Source organism: Chiloscyllium plagiosum, unplaced genomic scaffold, assembly GCF_037043375.1.
Source record: "Chiloscyllium plagiosum isolate Xiang-an unplaced genomic scaffold, Cpla_swu_hap1 HiC_scaffold_27, whole genome shotgun sequence".
NCBI lineage: Eukaryota > Metazoa > Chordata > Chondrichthyes > Orectolobiformes > Hemiscylliidae > Chiloscyllium > Chiloscyllium plagiosum.
In genome coordinates, this window is record NW_028270165.1 from 7,201,408 (window position 1) to 7,221,615 (window position 20,208).

The 20,208-nt window shown below is 46.6% G+C and overlaps 3 protein-coding genes across 6 annotated transcripts in view; 1 reads left to right on the forward strand and 2 right to left on the reverse strand.

The window, feature by feature from the left end:
* LOC148142983 (uncharacterized) overlaps window positions 1-16,327 on the reverse strand; it is a 112,785-nt gene extending 96,458 nt beyond the window's left edge. The window contains exon 1 of the mRNA XM_087973970.1: window positions 16,031-16,327. The gene's annotated coding sequence lies outside the window, so the exon portion shown is untranslated. The remainder of the gene's footprint in view (window positions 1-16,030) is intronic.
* Window positions 1-20,208, forward strand: part of LOC148142977 (uncharacterized) — a 425,985-nt gene that overhangs the window by 379,095 nt on the left and 26,682 nt on the right. The window lies entirely within an intron of this gene.
* LOC148142984 (uncharacterized) overlaps window positions 1-20,208 on the reverse strand; it is a 61,016-nt gene that overhangs the window by 25,189 nt on the left and 15,619 nt on the right. Inside the window, exon 2 of one of the 4 annotated variants that reach the window (XM_087973950.1) lies at window positions 13,177-13,343. The exons of 2 other annotated variants lie outside the window; for them this stretch is intronic. The gene's annotated coding sequence lies outside the window, so the exon portion shown is untranslated. Of the gene's footprint in view, window positions 1-6,107; window positions 6,222-13,176; window positions 13,344-20,208 lie in introns of those variants that run through there. One more of the 4 variants, XM_087973949.1, reaches the window with a different exon arrangement.

Sequence of the window (20,208 nt, forward strand, 5' to 3'; positions counted from 1 at the left end):
TTTTTATAACTGACTGAGATGTAGGCATAGGTGGATGGACCACACTAAAGTCGATGGAGTACTGGACAGTTTGGAAGAATGTTACAGGACGGGCCTATTCGAGAAAAGGGAAACCTGACAGGGGAAACTCCTCAGTCCACAATCAACTTATTTATACAGGCCCACAGAACCCTCTTCACCCCAGAGGTAGTAGTAGTATGTTACTCCTCTCTATCGGTAGATGACTATCTTGCCCCGTCCCCAGTCCCCGATTCCAATCTACTGCCAACCCTCCGAAGAAATATCACTTTAGGGTGTAGGTTTGCTCGATGAGCTGTAGGTTTGATATCCAGACGTTTCATTATCTCGTTAGGTAACAACATCAGTGGTGACCTCCAAGTGAAGCGAAGCTGTTGTCTCCTGCTTTTTATTTATATCTTTCTCCTGGATGGGGTTCCTGGAGTTTGTGGTGATGTCATTTCCTGTTCGTTTTCTGAGGGGTTGATACATGGCATCTCGATCTATGCGTTTGTTTATGGCATTGTGATTGGCGTGCCAGGCCTCTAGGAATTCTCTGGCATGTCTTTGCTTAGCCTGTCCCAGGATAGATGTGTTGTCCCAGTCGAAATGGTGGTTTTTTTTCATCCGTGTGTAGGGCTATGAGGGAGAGAGGGTCGTGTCTTTTTGTGGCTAGCTGGTGTTTGTGTATCCTGGTGGCTAACTTTCTTCCTGTTTGTCCTACATAGTGTTTGTGGCAGTCCCTGTATGGAATTTTGTAGATAACGTTGGTTGTGTTCATGGGTTGTACTGGGTCTTTTAAAGTTTGTTAGTTTTTGTTTCAGAGTGTTGGTGGGTTTGTGTGCTACTAGGATTCCGAGAGGTCTTAGTAGTCTGGCTGTCATTTCTGAAACTTCTTTGATGTATGATAAGGTGGTTAGGGTTTTTGGCTGTGTTTGGTCTGCTTGTCATAGTTTGTTCTTGAGGAATCTGTGCACTATTATTTGAGTATCTGTTCTTCTTGAAGACATTGTATAGGTGGCTCTCCTCTGTTTTCCGAAGTTCGTCTGTGCCGCAGCGTGTGGTGGCTCGTCGGAATAGTCTTCTGATACAGCTTTGTTTGTATGTGTTGGGATGGTTGCTGGTGTCGACAGAAAGGACAACGGAGAACTACAAACCGGCGTATACAGAAAACCAACAAACACTGACCAAATACTTAGCTACACCAGTGGGGGCCTGCAGGTCAAGGCCTCCCTATACATGGATGACATCGCCGTTTTCTGCTAAGATCCACTGTCCGTGCGCAGACTCATGTGCATATGTGTACAGTTCGAACGGGCCTGGGGGTCCAAGTGAAACCTAGGCAAGAGCGAGGCCATGCTTTTCGGGAACTGGGCAGACCAATCCTCGGTCCCCTTCACCATCAGGACTGACCACCTGAAGTTGATGGGTATTTGGGGGGGGGGGGGGGGGGGGGCTGGGGCGTGCGCCAAGTCTTGGGAGGAGCGTATCAGCAAAGTGAGGCAGAAACTGGGCAGATGGAAGCTACAGTAGCTATCATGGGAAAAAACCTGGTCATCAGGTGTGAGGCACTGACATCACTGTTATACGTGGCACAGGTCTGGCCTATTCCCAGAACCTGCGCCACTGCAGTCACCCAGGCCATCTTCCAATTTATATGGAGGTCAGAGATGAATTGGGGCCGAAGGGACTCGCTGTACAAAGATCTGGGCAACGGAGGAAAAAATACACACAATGCCACCCGCACCCTGATGGTCACCTGTGTGTGTGGCGGCATCAAGCTGTGCGTGGATCCCCGATACGCAAACACCAAGTGTCACTACGTACTGAGGTACGTGTCCTCGGTGTTGCGAAGGATGGGCCTGGTCTCGCTGCCGCAGAACGGTCCGAGTAGTTGGACCGTTCCATATCACCTGTCCTTTGTGGAGAAGTTTATGAAGAAAAACACCTTTGACCACAAGTCCATCAGGAAGTGGTCAGGGAAGTCCATCAGGAAGTGAGACCCTTCAGGAAAAGGAGAGGGCGGATCCTATTGAGGGGTTCCCTCAGCAGACTGTCAAAGCCATTTGGAAGAATGCCTCATCGCCAGAACTTTCCAACAAGCACCAAGACATGGCTTGGTTGGTGGTGAGAAGGGCTCTGTCTGTGAGATCCTTTATGCACGCCCGGACTCTCAGCCGCACCACACGCTGCCCTCGAAGTGGCTGCAGGGGGGGACGAGACTGTCACACACCTCCTTCTGGAATGTGCCTACGCAGAAGTCAGGAGAGGAATGCAGTGGTGTTTGTCGAGGTTCGTCCCGAGCAGCACCGTGACGCGGGACTCTGTGCTCTACAGCCTGTTCCCCGGGACGCACACTGAGACGAACATCACCTGTGCCTGGAGGATCATCAATTCGGTGAAGGACGCTCTCTGGGTGGTCCAAAACTTGTTGATCTTCCAACTGAAGGAGTTGACCCCGACTGAGTGTTGCAGACTGGCACATTCCAAGGTCCAGGATTACGTGTTGAGGGACGCGCTGAAGCTTGGGGCAGCTGCCACCAAGGCGCGGTGGGGAAAGACCACCGCGTAACATCTGCCTGCCTAACGAAGAACAGGGGGCCCATGCAGTCATTTGGGGTCTGCTGATGGCTCAGCTAAATATATGGACATATGATTGATAAACGTACAGACCTGTATATAAAAATTATAAATTCTGATCTATGTAAATGGTTACATATGTATGGCATGACCAACTGTACAGACCATCAAATTATTTTATGAATAAAGTATATTTTTGTAATAAAAAATATCAGACTTGCGAGTTGTGCAAGGTTACTTTATGAACTCTCCAATTAGCTCAGACTGGTATCTCTTTATGATAGGAGTTTATCTCGCTAGCAAGCTGGTAGGTTTTTACCACCTGATGGATAGTTCAAAGTCTGTAGGAGCGATCAGTCAAGCGCACACAGATCTATCAATTAACCTTTCTTCCTTACAAATTATTGTCTTTCACTGTTATCTGTCTAATTAAAAATATGCAATGTTTTTGCAAACTTTTGTATGAAGGAAGCCACTTTGTATCAGTACATCAGAGTAGCCTGCTGGGGCACTGGAAGAGCTGGTACTCGATTCTCCGAGTTATTAGAACCTGGTTAGTTCAGCTTATAGGTGTCAGTGTTATGCTGCAACAGTGATGCTATCAGTAAATAAAGGGGATGACTAAAATTAAACTAAACTGTAAGAGGGTTTTATTCCAGGCTTCCAAAGAGTACGATCTCCAGGACAAACCAAGAGAGAGGCTTTACAGGTCTGAATCCACGAGGGATTCCCTGGGCCACCTCAAATCTCCACTTTAGCATGGGAGGTAGGACAAAATGGCTTCTGCTTGGCTAACTCGGTCGGAACTGAGTCAGGCAGATACTTGTGACTCAAAACAAACAAGGATCCACAGACTGACATAAATCCGGTGAAAAAAATTGCAAATGCAGAAGTAACAAATGTGAACCTAACCATTGATCACAGAAGTAACGGTTTGACCCTAACCACCAGACAGGACAAATACGATTCCAAGAACAGGTTGTCTACAAGAAATTATGATAGACTAAGTCAAAAATGCACGAGGACCTTGCGGGATCTGATTGGTTGTTACTATGTGATCTTGCTCAATGTCTGACTCTAAACAATGTACATAAGTTCTATCCAAACTCTGTATAAGTCGGTGGATTCTTTTGGTACTCTAGGAGTACTCATCGGTGGCCCAGTGGTTTGCACTGCTGCCTCACAGCACCAGGGGTCCCAGGTTCGATTCCAGCCTCCGGGGGCTGTCTGTGTGGAGTTTGCACATTCTCCCCGTGTCTGTGTGGGTTTTCTCCCACAATCCAAAGATGTGCAGGTTTGGTGTATTGGACATGCTAAACTGCCCATAATGTTAGGTGCATTAGTTAGAGGGAGATGGGTCTGGGTGGGCTACTCTTCAGAAGAGAAAGTGAGGTCTGCAGATGCTGGAGATCAGAGCTGAAAATGTGTTGCTGGAAAAGCGCAGCAGGTCAGGCAGCATCCAGGGAACAGGAGAATCGACGTTTTGGGCATAGGCCCTTCTTCAGGAATCAACTTCAGAGGATCGGTGTGGACTGGTTAGGCCGAAGGGCCCGTTTCCACACTGTTGGGAATCTAATCGAATCTAATCCTTCTGGGCTGATCAGAGTCTAGCGACCCGGCTGTATCAAAGAATAAACTATTGCTTGTGTGATTGACAAAGAATGTTTTAAAAAAATTCTCAAGGTCAGGTTCGTAGGAGAGTAGTCTGACACAGAACAAACGACCAAGAGGCGAGTCTGCTAGAATATGAGCATTTTATTCCCCGCAGCGTCGCCACAACCAGGTCTCATACTTACAACGGGTCTGGCTTATACTCACTCTACATGTTACCGGAACTGGGAGCCGTCAGTTCTCGTAGAGCGGTTGCCAACAACCCACGCTCGGCGGTTAAACGTAACCCCGGATCAGACTCACCGAACTGGAGACTTTTCCAGCTGATATACTCTTTTCCAGATATAAACATTCATGTGAACAGCAGAGCAAGGCTAAAAAACACATTCCATTCTGGTTACATACAGATAAGAAGATTCACACGGGGAGGTGTGTAATAAGATTCACACGGGACTAAGCAACACCTCCATTCCGGTTAGATTCACACATGTATTGGGACATAATTTTTAACCGTTTCACCACATTCCACTGCTTGGCCCAATACATGTGTTACATTATGATTCACACATGTATTGGGACATAATTTTACACCACAAAGAGTCATTTCCAGGTGTGTTTATTGACCAATCCTAGAAATCCGAAGATCCAGACTCGCAGTCCGAACAGCCAGACAGGAAATGGTTAATGTCCCCAGGATGTGGGGAGCAAATAAGACACCAAGGCATTAACACCAAGGCATTTACCAGGGAGAAACTGAACATACAGACGTGACAAACATTCGTAGCAAGCCAGAATCACAGATGTACAGCACAGAAACAGTCCCTTCAGTCCAAGCTGACCAGATATCCTAAATCAATCCAGTCCCATTTGCCAGCACTTGGCCCATGTCCCTCTAAATGCTTCCTAACATATACCCATCCAGATACCTTTTAAAGCTTGTAATTGTACCAGCAGCCACCACTTCCTCTGGCAGCTCATTCTTTACACACACCACCCTCTGTATATAGGAGTTGCCCCTTAGGTTTCTTTAAAATCTCAGCCTCACCCTAAACCTATGAGCAATCCCAGATCAAAGATCTTGTCTGTTTACACTCGCCATGCCCCACATTATTTTATACAAGGTTGTAGGGTCTCCCCTGTGGGATATCGGTAAAGCAGTGTTACTTCTGCAACCATAATTGCTTCTGCAAGGTAAATGAACTAACGCCAGTGTATAATTGTTTCAGCCAAGAGTGGAGTTAACAAGAATGAAAGCTATGTGAAAGAAATATATAATTGCTTTTGTATTAGCTAAAATGTGCATCCATTGTTTGCAGGCACATTTCATGTAAGATGTTACAGACAAACAGATAAGGTGCTGTGAGGGAGGGGGTGTGGGTTAAGCTAGATATGCTCGTACAAACAGTTATAAGCATCTGTTTCCTGCTTCTGCAAAAACAAAAAAAACACACAATCAAGGAGGTCAGAAGGCTCAGTGTCGGCGAAAAATGGGAGGAAATGTTGCTTTCGCAAACACGGAAGCAGCTTGCAGTGAAAGGGGACATACGCTAACACTTTGTTAGCGTATGGCCGGATAAGGCAAGAAATAGACAAGAATAATGGGCGCCACCGGGAAAGAATGGAGGGACAAACCGATCTTTTGAGGGTCAGCTTGGAACATCAGGGCGGGGGGGGGGGGGGGGGGGGGGGGAGGAATGTGAATGAGGGTAAGAAGCTGGAATGTGCTGGAGGAAGAACAGAGGATGCAAAACCCGTTTGAACCTGCAATGAGGAATATTGCATGTGCTGTACTTGTACCTGTGGCAGTTAATGGTGGGAATCGGGTGCATTTTAAACATCAAAACAGAAAAGATAACCAGCCCTCCCCTTCCAATCTCTATCCTTCAGTCCCTCCTTACCCGGTAACGAAAGACACATACCTGAGTTTGCGAAGTCTGCTCCCTCCTGGATTCACTCCAGTTGCTACAAGCGACCAAGTTCCCCTCCTCCATCTCTGTCTCCCTCCCGGGATGAAGAGTCGTCCAGAGGGCGGGAGATTCACTTTGAAACTGACAGGGCCACTTCCGCGTTGTGGCGTCACAAAGGAACTAGGGGCGGGGCGAGGAAAAGTGACGGTACAGAGCACGGGGCGTGTCCGTCAGCGGGCCGCCTCACTGCGCATGCGCTGCCCCAGCAGCAGATGGGGAGGACAACTCACTTTCCAAAACCCCTCCCTTCAGAGAATCCCACAGTGTGGAAGCAGGCCACTCGGCCTCACCAACCCTCCCAAGGGTCACCCACCCCCCCCCCCCCCCCCCCCCTACATTTCACCCTGAGTAATGCACTTTACCTGCATATTATGCCTAATTTAGCATGGCGATCCACCCTAACCTGCACATCCCTGGGCACTATGGGTAGTTTAGCATGGCCAATTCACCCTAACCTGCACATCTGTGGACACTATAGGTAATTCAGCATGGCCAATCGACTTTAGATTAGGTACTGGAAAAGCACAGCAGTTCAGGCAGCATCCGAGGAGCAGCAAAATCGACGTTTCGGGCAAAAGCCCTTCATCAGCAATAGAGGCAGTGTGCCTGCAGGGTGGTGAGATAAATGAGAGGGAGAGGGGGGTGGGGAGAACGTAATATAGAGTACAATAGGTGAATAGGGGTGGGGATGAAGGTGATAGGTCAGACAGGAGGGTGGAGTGGCATGTTCGGATCCGAACTCTGCTTGGTTAAAGGTGGTCTGGAATCAGTGTAGGATGAGTTGGTTACGGAGGCAGGCACTGAGGAAGCAAATGTGGCTGTGGTAGCGAGTCTGTTTCTGGTCATGGTTGAAAAGCTTCAGGGCAGAGGAAATGACCTGGGAGTTGCAGTGGGAGAGGGACTCCTTGAGATTCCTGTAGAGAGAGGATGAAAACTTCTTCAAGGCAGGCATCCTTGCAAGAGGATTTGCAGTAGGGTTAAAATCAACGAGGTAAAAACAAGGACTGCAGATACTAGAAACCAGATTCTAGAATCACACAACTCCAGGTTGTAGTCCAACAGGCTTCTTTGGAAGCAGTAACGTTTGGAGTGCTGCCTCTTCATCAGGTGGTTGTGGAGGATAAGATCCTAAGACACAATTTAGAGCAAAACATTCCAGCGTCCTGCCACTGAAATGGTATATTGAACAAACCTGGATTGTTAAGTCTTCCACCTTTTCAAATAGGTTGCAGGTCTCATTACAATGTAAATCCCAGAATTTCTTGTTGTCACCTTTGAGATAACAAGGTTTTATAGCAAAAGCTCACATCTCAGCTCAGACAATGCATTAAAGGTGTGAGGTCAGAGTCAGCCTGTATCCCAAACTTGAGTCAGACTGGTTCTATTTCCAAAGTCAAATTTACAAACTATTACATGTATTGACTGCCTGCAGATTTTTGCTTTAAAAAATGCACATAGAATGTATCTGCAAGTATACATCCACACACACACACACACACACACAAACAAGTTTGTTGGTGAATTTGTCCTTGCAGAATTATCTTACTTTGCTCAAAAACTGCATGAATCCATGTAAGATTCTGTAAATCAGTTGAACCATTGTGGCACAGACAGTCTCACACAGGGGAGCTCACACCTTCAATACATTATTTGGGCTGACGCGACACCAATTGGTAAAGTTCACTTGAGGATTTAACTATTTTAAAAGGTTTTGTGATTTACATTTGAAAGAACTGAAACTATCATGGTCATTCGAACAGATGAGAGACTTAACAAACAATCCAGGTCTTTTTCAATATATAATTTCAGTTACATCAACTATAAACTGTTGCTATAAATTCTGTCTTACAATCTTATATTCCACAATCCCCTGATGAAGGAGCTGCACTCCGAACGTTACTGCTTCCAATTAAACTTGTTGGACAGACTTCCTCAAGTAGGGCACCATACGAATCATGGGAGACCCCTATTTCTTGTTTACTTCGTAATGAACAAACATTAAGCACGGTCGCCTATTTATTTCTAATTTTGTTTCATTTTTCTTGTTTTATTCCCTGCGATGATGTGGGAAAATTGTTAGATTTGGGTCAGCCATTTTGTCACATATTAAAGCCTGGAAACCATTTTGAATCTCAGCTTAGTGTCTGCTTGCTAAAGCTTGTGTTTCCCAGGCTCAGCGGCGACGGTTGGCCTTGCAGCTGTGCTGCTTCCCGATAAACAAATTCTTTCCTGACATGGGGCTTTATTTCCATCCCCCACAGTTGGCGAGTCAGGCAGTTAATTGCCTGGTCCTCTCAGGTCACCGGCCGATATCCTTTGAGAGATGAAATATCGAGAGTGGTTGCTGCTTTTGTTGTGTCCAAAATAAAGAGGAAAGCTGGCCAGGGACAAAAGTGCTGATAGAAATATTGATACAATTCTCCCTACTCAGCCACAAGATACTAGTGAGAGAACTCAACAGGGTCCTGGCGTCTGGATGTAATACTGCTGACAGCACTTGCACTTTACAAAGTTAATAATAATGAATTTGTTTACCCCAGGGTTTTGAGAGGTGAAACCCTATTTGATAAGCCCTGGACCCACACTGAGGTCCGTGGCATTCTTCAAGATGCCCCCAATCTGTTCGAGTGCCCAACATTAGTTTTAATTGGCGAGTAGAAATCTGAAGTATAATTGCTCGCTTCAGGATGTCCAGACTTGAGTGAATTTGGCATACAGGACACATTGGGCAACTATTAAAGACTCCGTTGTATATCCCCGGGTTGTGGACTCATTCAGAGACACAAACAACTTGTGTTGAAAACAGTGTTCGATTTGCAAATGGAACAGCTGAGAGGGATTTAGAGTTTGCACACTTGGTTAAGCAGCAATGTGTCACAGCCAGGATTTATGAGGCTCAACTCCCTAACTTGGGCTGCTTTGGAATGTGAGTGCCTCATTAGCCTTGGAAGGAAGGAAGGAATAAACAAAAGCTGACAAACTGAGATATGAAGAAAGTTGGAAAATGTTACAGAGAGACACACACACAGGCAGAAGTTTGCAGGAAAGTTAACACTTCATAATCTGGTTTCAATGCACATTAGCCTGGGTATGGTACTGATATCACAGGGGCCTCAATGGTAATCCCTCAATACTCAAACCAAAATATGGGTGACCTCTGCCGGACTGGATTGTGTTCATTCTGCCTATTTCAGTTGATGATGGTCATTATTGTTAACACTCACAAACTTGGTGGTACCCAGATTTTCAGAAAGCAGCTAGGAAAAGATCTGAAGCGTGTTTAATTTGTAAACAAACAAGATGCATACTCAAAGAGGGATGCCCTGTGTTTGTTCACCACCTCCTTGCTTGAACGGCCTTTTTTAATTGTCTACAGCTTGCTTATACAGAATCACCTCGCGTACATTGTTATGAATATTGTCTAATATGAGTAGATGTATTTAGTAGATGAATCAAAACCATCCCAATGACTGAAACAGCTGACACTGCATTGTTGAACAAGTGGGAAATATTTGCATCAGTTAATGAAAACTCTTCAAAGTATACAGTCACGGATACGTCAAGCTGAAGAATTAGGAACGGGGCATATTGGAGCCTGCTTCCTCGGGCAGAGAATTCCGCAGATACACTACTCTCTGGGAAAAGCAGCAGCCCTCACTTCCTCCTCCTCATCTCTGTCCTGAACCTACTCCCCCAAAGCTTGAGGCCTCGTCTCAGCCACCAGCAGAAATGACTGGATAGGGTAGGGCTTCATCCTCTCAGTGCAATGAATTCCCACTTTACACGAAAATCCCGGATGTACTCACTTAGTTGCTTGCTGTCTCACAAATGAAAGATTTCATTGTAACTTCTTCCAGTCCCAGTAAGGGCAAAACATCTTTGAAAGCTGCTCTGAAAACCCAGTCTTCACAACCACATTTCTGTTTTCACCGAAGACAGTTAGAGTCATACACCACACAAACAGATCCTTCAGCCCAACTCGTCTATGCCAACCATATATCCGAAATCAATCTATTCCATTTGCCAGCATGTGACCCATATTCCTTAAAACCCTTCCTATTCATATACCCATCTAGATGCAGAGGGATGTGGGCCAAATGTTAGCAAATGGGACAAGATTAATTTTGAATATCTGGTCGGCATGGACGAGTTGTACCAAAGGGTCTGTTTCCGTGCTATATGACTCTAATCTTCTTCGGTGAAAGCAGAGGTGTGATTGTGAAGGCTGGAGTTTCAGAGCAGCTTTCAAAGATGTTTTGCCCTTAATGGGAGCAGAAGAAGTTACAATGAAGTATTGCATTTGTGAGAAAGCAACTGAGTGAGTAACTACATCTGGGATTTTGATGGAAGGTGGGAATTTGTTGCACTGTGGGGATGAAGCCCTACCCTATTCAGTCATTTCTGCTGCTGGATGAGACCAGGCATCAAGATTAGGAGGAGCAGATTTAGGACCGAGATGAGGAGGAACTGCTTTTCCCAGAGAGTAGTGAATTTATGGAATTCTCTGCCCATAGAAGCAGTAGAGGCATTTTCACTCAGAGAGACCTTGGAGTGCAGGTTCATAGCTCCTTGAAAGTGTAGTCACATGTCAATAGGATAGTGAAGATGGCGTTTGGTATGCTTTCTTTTATTGGTCAGAGTATTGAGTACAGGAGTCATGTTGTGGCTGCACAGGACATTGGTTAGGCCACTGTTGGAATACTGCGTGCAATTCTGGTCTCCTTCATATCGGAAAGATGTTGTGAAACTTGAAAGGGTTCAGAAAAGATCTACAAGGATGTTGCCAGGGTTGGAAGATTTGAGCTATAAGGAGACACTGAACACGCTGGGGCTGTTTTCCCTGGAGTGTCAGAGGCTGAAGGGTGACCGTATAGTGGTTTATAAAATCATAAAGGGGCATGGATAGCATAAATAGACAAAATCTTTTCCCTGGGGTGGGGGAGTCCAGAACGAGAGGGCATAGGTTTAGGGTGAGAAAGGAAAGATATGAAAGAGACCAAAGGGGCAACTTTTTCACAGAGGCTGGTGTGTATATGGAATGACCTGCCAGAGGAAGTTGTGGAGACTGGTGCAATTGCAACATTTAAGAGGCATCTGGATGGGTATATGAATAGGAAGGGTTTGGAGAAATATCGTTTGGGTGCTGGCAAGTGGGACAAGATTGGGTTGGGATATCTGGTCAGTATGGGACGGGTTGGACCAAAGGGTCTGTTTCCATGCTATACATCGCTATGACTCTAAACTCAAATCCACAGTTGAATGGGTATTTGCAATGGTAGGGGAATGAAGGGTAGTTGGGACAATGCAGGGAGGAGGAGCTGAGTTGATGGATAGATCAGCCATGATCTTAATGAATGGTGGAGCAGGCTGGATGGGCCAAATGGCCGACTCCTGCTTCTATTACTATGAAACTATAACCCTGCATTTCCCATGGCTAATCCACCTAACCTGCACATCCCTGGACATTCTGGGCAATTTAGCATGGCCAATCCAAATCAAGGCCAGTGAGTAATGTAGTGATGTGGAAAATGAACATCAGAGAATGATAGAAAGGGACAAGGGGAGTAAATATACCAGCAATCAAAGCTGGATTTTAACGGTCACAAAAATTGAAACTAAAAACAGTGTGTCTGAATGTGTGCTGCATTGTAACAAAAGTGAATGAATTGACTGCACACATTGAAGAGAATAATTATGATCTGAGACTCCTTACAGAGACATGGCTTCAGGATGACAAGGATTGGATCCTGAATATGGAGGGGATAGTCAGATGGGAAGCGAGGTAAAGGTAGAGGGTTGGCACTGCTCATCAAAGCACTGATCACAGGGTAGTCTGGTGTCAGGTCGGGTTTCAGGTCCTGATTCCTCTGTCCTCTGTTGATCTCCCTGTTCCCTATTACACCTTCTGGAACAATAAAACATTCAGTAATCAAGCTCCAACCCACAATCTCCCAGCCGGTCAACCATCCAGGCACAGAGTGTAGTCATAACAGGGAATTAAACAAGAAAAATGAAACAAAATTAGAAATAAATAGGTGCTTATGCTTAATGTTTGTTCATTCGGAAGTAAACCAGAAATAGGGCTCTCCCAGGATTCTCATGGTGCCCTACTTGGGGAATTTTGTCTCCCTTCCATCTAACTATTAGCACCCAGCTATGATTTACAACAATATTTACACCAACAGAAATAAAGCATCTGTTATCAAATAGGCAGAGATATACTGATGTAGATTTTTTTTTCTCTTTCATGCAAATACAAATTCACCCCCATGGACGTGTGTGTGTATGTGCAGGTTCGGGGGGGGGGGGGGGGGGGGGTTGGCTATGCCAAATTACCCATAGTGCCCAGGGATGTGCAGGTTAGGGGGAATTGGCCATGCTGAATTACTTAGTGCCCAGGGATGTGCAGGTTGGTCAGGGTAAATGTACAGCAACAGGGTGTAGGGGAATGGGTGTGGGTGGGTTAACCTTCAGAGGGTCGGTATGGAGTCTTTGGGCCCAGTGACCTGCTTCCACACTGTGAGGATTCTCTGAAGGGAAGGGGTTTTGCAAACTGTGACACGCCTCTTGATATGTTGATGTCACAGCAGGGAAGTGGCCCTGTCCGTTTGAGTGAATCTCACTGTCTGGGCAACTCTTCATCCTGGGAAGGAGACAGAGATGGGAGGAGGGGAAATCTATTCACTTGTAGCAACTGGAATGAATCCAGGGAGGGAGCAGACTCCGCAAACTCAGGTATGCGTCTTAGTTACCCGGGTGAGAAGGGACGGAAGGATCGACGTTGGGAAGGCGGGAGGAGTAGATATCTTTTCTGTTTTGATGTTTAAAATGCACTCAATTCCCACAAGTAAGTGCAACAGGTACAAGTACATCACATGCAATATTCCTCATTGCAGCTTCACGCCGGTTTTGCACCCTCTGTTCTTCCTGCGCCTTGGCTCCAGCACATTCAGCTTCCTTCCCTCATTCCCATCCCCCCACCCTGATGTTCCAAGCTGACCCGCAAAAGTTCGGTTTGTACCTCCATTCTTTCGCGGTTGTCTTTTGTGGGTTTTGAAAACTTTCCCAGTCCTCTGAGTATTGGAGCTGGAAGGTTATGTTGTGCACTCTCCAGGACATTTGTTTGGTTACTTTTGGAGTATCGTGTGCAGTTTTTGTCTCTCTGCTAGAGGAAGGATATTGTGAAACCTGAAAGGATTCAGATAAGATTGACAAGGATGTTGTCAGGGTTTGAGCTGAACAGAGTGGAGCTGTTTTCTGTCGAGCGCCAAAGGCTGAGGGTGACCCTACAAACGTTTATAAAATCATGAGAGGCATGGATAGGGTAAATAGACAAGGTCTTTTCTCTGGCTGGGTTATAGATTCAGGGTGAGGGTGAGATTTAAAAGGAACCTAAGGGGCAACTCCTATATTCAGAGGCTGTTGTATGTAAGGAATGAGCTGCCAGAGGAAATGGTGATGGATGGTACAATTACAGCAATTAAATGGCATCTGGATGGGTATATGAATAGAAAGGGTTTAGAGGACATAGGCCAAGTGCTGACAAATGGGACTGGATTAATTTAGAATACCTGGTTGGTACTGATGAGTTGGACCAAAGGGTCTGTTTCTGTGCTATACATCTCTATGACTCTGGCTTTCCACTAACATTTGCCACGTCAATGGGTTCATTTTCTCTCTAATGTCGGTGTGAATGCCTTGATGTCTCATTTTGCTCGCACCTTCCTGGGGACGTTAACCATTTCGTGTCTGGTTCTTCCTCAAGAAGCTGCATTCCCGATTCACCCTGAATTGACACCCTTTTTTTTGCTTCCCAAAATCAGACCTGCTCACTCTCAGCAGGATCCCAATGTTGTGAAAGATATTCACTTCCAGGTGGAATTATCCAAAATGCAGAGAGATGTCAGTCTTGATGTTTTTGCTTTTCTGCCCCTGTAAGATCCTGAATCAGCACCTCCAGGAGAATTAGTTAGAGCGGAGTGAGAACAGAGGGGGAAGAGAATGTGGGAGTGCTTTCAATTTTGTGGAATAACAGAACACAAGAATATTCCATAGAAAGTAAAATTGCCTATTCAGAATTTCTACCCTGCACTGACAGTGATGAGCTTTGTAATCTGTCTTTACAGGGTATTTGAAGATCCGAAGACGGAAGTTTCAAAATCAACAGATAAAGGCCTTATGCCTGAAACGTTGACTCTCCTGCTCCTCGGATGCTGCCTGACCTGTTGTGCTTTTCCAGCGCCGCACTTTTCAACTCTGAGTCTCCAGCGTCTGCAGTCCTTATTTTGACGTCAATGCCTGACAGTCACTCAATCCATCGGGACCGCAACAATTTTCAACTATGAGTCTGTGAGAAGGAGCAAAGCTTTTTGGTTCCTGTTTGAGTAGGTTTTCAGCATCAGTGGGACTGGATGAGAGACCCCACTGTTGCAGCGCACTGAGTGTGGAGCCTGAAACAGTTATATGGGCTGGGAAGAGGAATTCAGGGTGGGGAGGGGCTCCACACGCGTTTGTGAGCGGCTGAAGCTTCAGCCATGGAGAAACCCGTGGAATCCCGCCCCGTGGAGAAACCATGGAAGTGTGGCACCTGTAGGAAAGGCTTCCGTTTCCTATCTGCCTCGGGCGGATTCCTCGGATTGGGATTTTTGCAAATGGTGCAGGGACTGCATGCGGCTTGGCCCCACCCCATTACCCAGACACCTTACCCCACCCCCTCGTTCCATTGTTGATGTCACTGCGCAGAACTGGTCTTGTGAGGTTCAGAGTGAAACCCCCTCCCTCTTTATCCTGTGTGTGGGGGGGGGGAGTAAATGAACTTTTGTATCTCTTTTCCCCAGGTTTGGGGTTCGGGGGGAGTCCAGAACTAGAGGGCATAGATTTAGGGTGGGGGGAGTGGAAGATTTGTGAGGGACCTAAGGGGCAACCTTTTCACGCAGAGGGTGGGGAGTTCATGGAATGAGCTGCCAAAGGAAGTGGTGAAGGCCGATATAATTACAGCATTTAAAAGGCATCTGGATGGGGATATGAATAGGAAGGGTTTAGAGGGACATTGGCCAAATTCTGGCAAATGGGTCACTAGGTTAAGTTAGAATATCTGGTTGGCGTGGACTGAAGGGTTTGTTTCCATGCTGTACAACTCTATGACTTCATTTCTACATAGTCAGAACCAATTTCACAAGACTATGAACAGGCCATTCACCCCTTCCAACCTGTCCTGAGCTGTGGTTAAACTGCATATAATTCAGTGCAAGTTTCAGAAAGGTTTCAACAGCTCTTTTAAAAAATTTAACATGCTTTCAGACTTCAACTATGTTTCTGAATATATCATTTTAGGTATTCTTAATTGTAAAGATACACGTATCTAGTGAACACAACCCACACCTCCGGGTGCTGCCAGTAAACTTTACAATGCTGATGAAACGATGCAGTACCTGCACTCACGAAAAATTTACAATTTCTAACGATACTAGCTCCTCATTCACTGCTCCATCTGATACACGACATTGGAAACTCAGTGCAGGAGGCTGCAAAAAATGCAGGAGGCTGCTTTAAAACAAAAACCTCTTGGAGCTCAAAACTTTCAATGAGAGTCTGAGCCTGACAGTAAGTAAGTTCAGGTAACCTTTATTGTGACCCAACTTTGTTACAGCTTCAGATTCCACCCCCGCACCCCCCCCCCTCACCAAAAAGGGGTCGAAAAAGTTGCTGTTTTTTTTTTAAATAAGCAGCTCAAGGTCAAAACGCACACACTGCCACCCCCCTCCACCTCTCTCCTTTACTATTGGTCAGCACAGAGTTATCCCTTTGTAATTGGGTCCTTGCTACAGCCGTAACCCATAGGAAATACTGCCACACTCACCAATTTCAACCCATACCTTGTCTCCAAGTAAGTTTCTCTCCACGCATTTGCCAGTGAGGGGAGGGCAGTGGAGAGTCAACCAGACTGTTGTGGGTCTGGAGTCACGTGTAGGCCAGGAGATAGCTGGAACGACTGAGTGAATCCTCTCCCACAACGACAATCAGATGGGGGTTTCACCACCCCCAACCCCCGAAAATGGTTTCACCGTTAGATTCTGAACTCCAGATTTCTGACCAAATTCCAATTCCACCATCTGTCGCGGTGGAATTCAAACCCGGGAGCCCCTGGAACTGGGTTGATAATCCAGTCGATAATGGCACTTGGCCATCACTCCTTCAATCCCCCTGCGGTGGCACGTGAACTCGCTGGTGCCTCCGCAGGTGGGAGGAGCAGATGAAGCCTTTCCAGCACTCGGGGCAGCTGAAGGGCCTTTCGTCTGTGTGGACCCGCTGGTGAGTCAGCAAGTTGGAGGCCTGGGTAAATCTCTTCCCACACTCAGGACAGCTGAAGGGCTTCTGCCCCGTGTGGACCCGCTGGTGGGTCAGGAGGTGGGAGGCCCGGACAAAGGCCTTCCCGCACTCGGGGCAGCTGAAGGGCCTTTCCCCAGTGTGGAGCCGCTGGTGCCTGAGCAGGTTCGAGGAATTCCTGAAGGCTTTCCCACACTCGGGGCAGTTGAATGGCCGCTCCCCTGTGTGGATACGCCAGTGGGTCAGCATGGTAGAGTCCTGGCTAAAGCCCTTACCGCATTCGGGGCAGGAGAACGGCCTCTCCCCCGTATGGATGTGCCGATGAACCTCCAGGGCAGACGGAGCACGGAAGCTTTTCCCGCAGTCGCCACACTTCCACCGTTTCTCCACAGGGCGGGATTCCTTGGGTTTCTCCATGGCCGAAGCTTTAGCTGCACATGTGTGGAGACTGTCCCCAACTTGAATTCCTCTTCCCAGGCCGTATAGCTATTACACGCTCCTCACTGAGTGCACTGCAACGGTAGGGTCTCTCATCCAGTCCCACTGATGCTGAAAACGCACTCAAACAGAAACCAAAACGCTTTGCTCCTTCTCACAGAATCAGAGTTGAAAACCGTTGCGTTCCCGATGGATTGAGTGACTGTCAGACATTGATGTCAAAGTGAGGACTGCAGACACTGGAGAGTCAGTGTTGAAAAGTGCAGCGCTGGAAAAGCGCAGGAGGTCAGACAGCATCCGAGGAGCAGGAGAGTCAACGTTTTGGGCATAAGCCCTTCATTTGTTGATTTTGAAACTTCCGTCTTCAGATCCTCAAATGTAAAAAGAGATTACAAAAGCCATCACTGTCAGTGCAGGTTAAAAATTCTGAACAAGGAATTCTACTTTCTGTGGAATATTCTTTTCTTTTGTTATTCCACAAAATTGAAAGCACCATCCCACTCTCCCTCCCCCTCTGTTTTCACTCCACTCTAATTTTCCTGAAGGTACTGATTCAGGATCTTACAGGGGCAGAAAAGCAAAAACGTCAAAACCGACATCTCTCTGAATTTTGGATACCTCCACCTGAAAGTTAATATCTGTGGGATACTGCTAAGAGTGAGTAGGTCTGAGTTGGGAAGAGTGTCAATTCAGTGTGAACCTGCAATGCAGCTTCTTGAAGAAGAACTAGACACAAAATGGTTTACGTCCCCGGGAAGCGGGGGAGCAAAGTGAGACATCAAGGTATTAACATAGACACCAGAGAGAAACTGAATGTAAAGATGTGGCAAATGTTTGTGGAAAGCCAGAGTCACAGATATACAGCACAGAAACAGACACTTGGATCAAACTCTTTGGTGCTGACCAGATATCCGAAATTAATCTAGTCCCATTTGCCAGCACTTGGCCCATATCCCTCTGAGCCCTTTCTATTCATATCCCCAACCAGATGACTTTTAAAATACTGCAATTGTACCAACCTGAGCCACTTCCTCTGGCAGCTCATTCCATACATGCACCACCCTCTGCGTGAAAACAATACCCCTTTAGGTCGCTTAAATCACCACCGCCCCCACCCCCATCCTCACCCTTAACTTATTAACCTCCAGTTCTGGACTCCCCCATCCAAGGAAAAGACCTTGTCTAATTACCCTCTCTCCCCTCACCTCTTCATTTTATAAAAGTCTTTCAGGTCACCCCCCCTCGCCCCATCTATCCGTCTCTCCTCACCTTGAGTTTGCAGAGTCTGCTCCCTCCCTGGATTCACTCCAGTTGCTACAAGTGAACATATTCCCCTCCTCCCTGGATGAAGGGTTCCCCTGACATGGCACGTCCGCGTTGTGACGTCACCAACGGAGCAAGGCCGGCAGCGGGGACCCCCACACTGCGCCTGCTCCGGACAGCGGCCGTCTGGTCCGCAGTGCGCCTGCGCCGTTTGCAAAACAGCTTTCCTTCGGAGAAGCTCCATAGTGTGGAAGCAGGCCACTCGGCCCAGGGAGTCCACACCGACCCTCCGAAGGGTAACCCACCCACACCCATTCCCTCCCCCCCGCCATTGCTCTGCATTTAACCCTTACGAATGCACCTAACCTGCACATCCTATGGCTAATCCACCCTAACCTAGACAGACATCCTAAATTAATGTAGTTCCATTTGCCAGCATTTGGCAGATGCCTTTTATATTGTGTCATTATTCCAGCCTCCACGACTTCCTCTGGCAGCAGGTTCCATATATCCACCACCCTCTGCGTGAAAAAGTTTCTACTCACTTCCCTTTCCCCATTCACCTTAAACCTATGTTCTTCTAGTTCTGGACTCCCCTACCCTGGGGAAAAGACCTTGCTCTGATCCATGCCCCTTATATACTTTTATAAGGTCACCCCTCAGCCTCTGATGCTCCAGGGAAAATATCCCTGGCCTATCAGCCTCTCCCTGTACCTCAAATATTCCAACTCTACCAACAAGCCTTATAAAAGTTTTCCCACCCCTTTCAAAGTTTCACAACATCTTTCCTATTGCAGGGAGACCAGAACTGAATGTAGTATTCTAAAAGTGGACTAACCACATGTCCTGCACAGCCACAACAGTACTTGCCAAATCCTGTACTCAATGCTCTGACCAATAAAGGAAAGCATACCAAGGTCTCTTTGTTCTGCAACACTCCCCTTAACTGTTTAGGTCCTGCCTGGATTGCTTGACCAAAATGCAAACCTCACATTTCTCTAAATTAAACTCCACCTGCCACTCTTTGGCCGATCAGCCCATCCGATCAATTCTGATTTATATCTCTTTCCTCCCTTATTCCAGAGAAGCTGAAAATCTCCACCCCACACACTCTCCCTCCATTCTCAGTTTGCTGAACCTAATCCCTGCTGTACCTCATCCTAAAGGTCTGGTTCATGCTGATTAACAGGCCCACACTCACCGGGGGGGGGAGAGAGAGAGAGAGAGATCTAATTGAAACATACATAATACAGAACGACCTGGACATTGGGAAGATGTTTCAATTGGGAAGAGAGACTAGGAACAGAGGACCTTTTAGAATGGAGAAAAGGAAAAACTTCAGCCAGAGAGTGGTGAATCTATGGAATTCCTTGACACAGAAGGCTGTGGAGGCCAGGTCACTGAGGATATTTAAAACTGAAATAGATAGGTTCTTGAGTATCAAGGGGATCGAGAGGTATTGGGAGAAAGCAGGTGAATGGGGTTGACAAACTGATCAGCCACAATTGAATGGTATGAACAGACCTGATGTGTGAATGGCCAAATGTCTGCTCCTGTCTTATGGTCTCTTACTGTCCTGGACATAGTGAGAGTTGGGAGCAGGAGTAGGTCAGTTGGTCTTTCGAGCCTGCACCAGCTTTGAACAGATCATAACTGGATATTAATCTACCTAGGCTGGGATGTTTTCAATGGAACACAGGAGGTTGAGATGAGACATTATAGAGAATTATAAAATCATGAGGGGCATAGATGAGGTGAATGGCAGGTGTTGTTTCAAGATTAGGAGCAAATTTTTAAGGTGCGAGGAGAAAGATTTTAAAAAAGATATGAGGAGCACCTTTTTCCTTTGAGAGAGTGGTTTGTGTGTGGAATGAATGTCCAGAGGAAATGGTGGATGCAGGTACAGTAACAACGTTTAAAAGATGTTTGGAGAAGGACATGAATAGGAAAGGTTCGAAGAGATATGGGCCAAACACAGGCAGGTGGAATGAGTTTAGTTTGTGAACATAGTCAGCACGGACTAGTT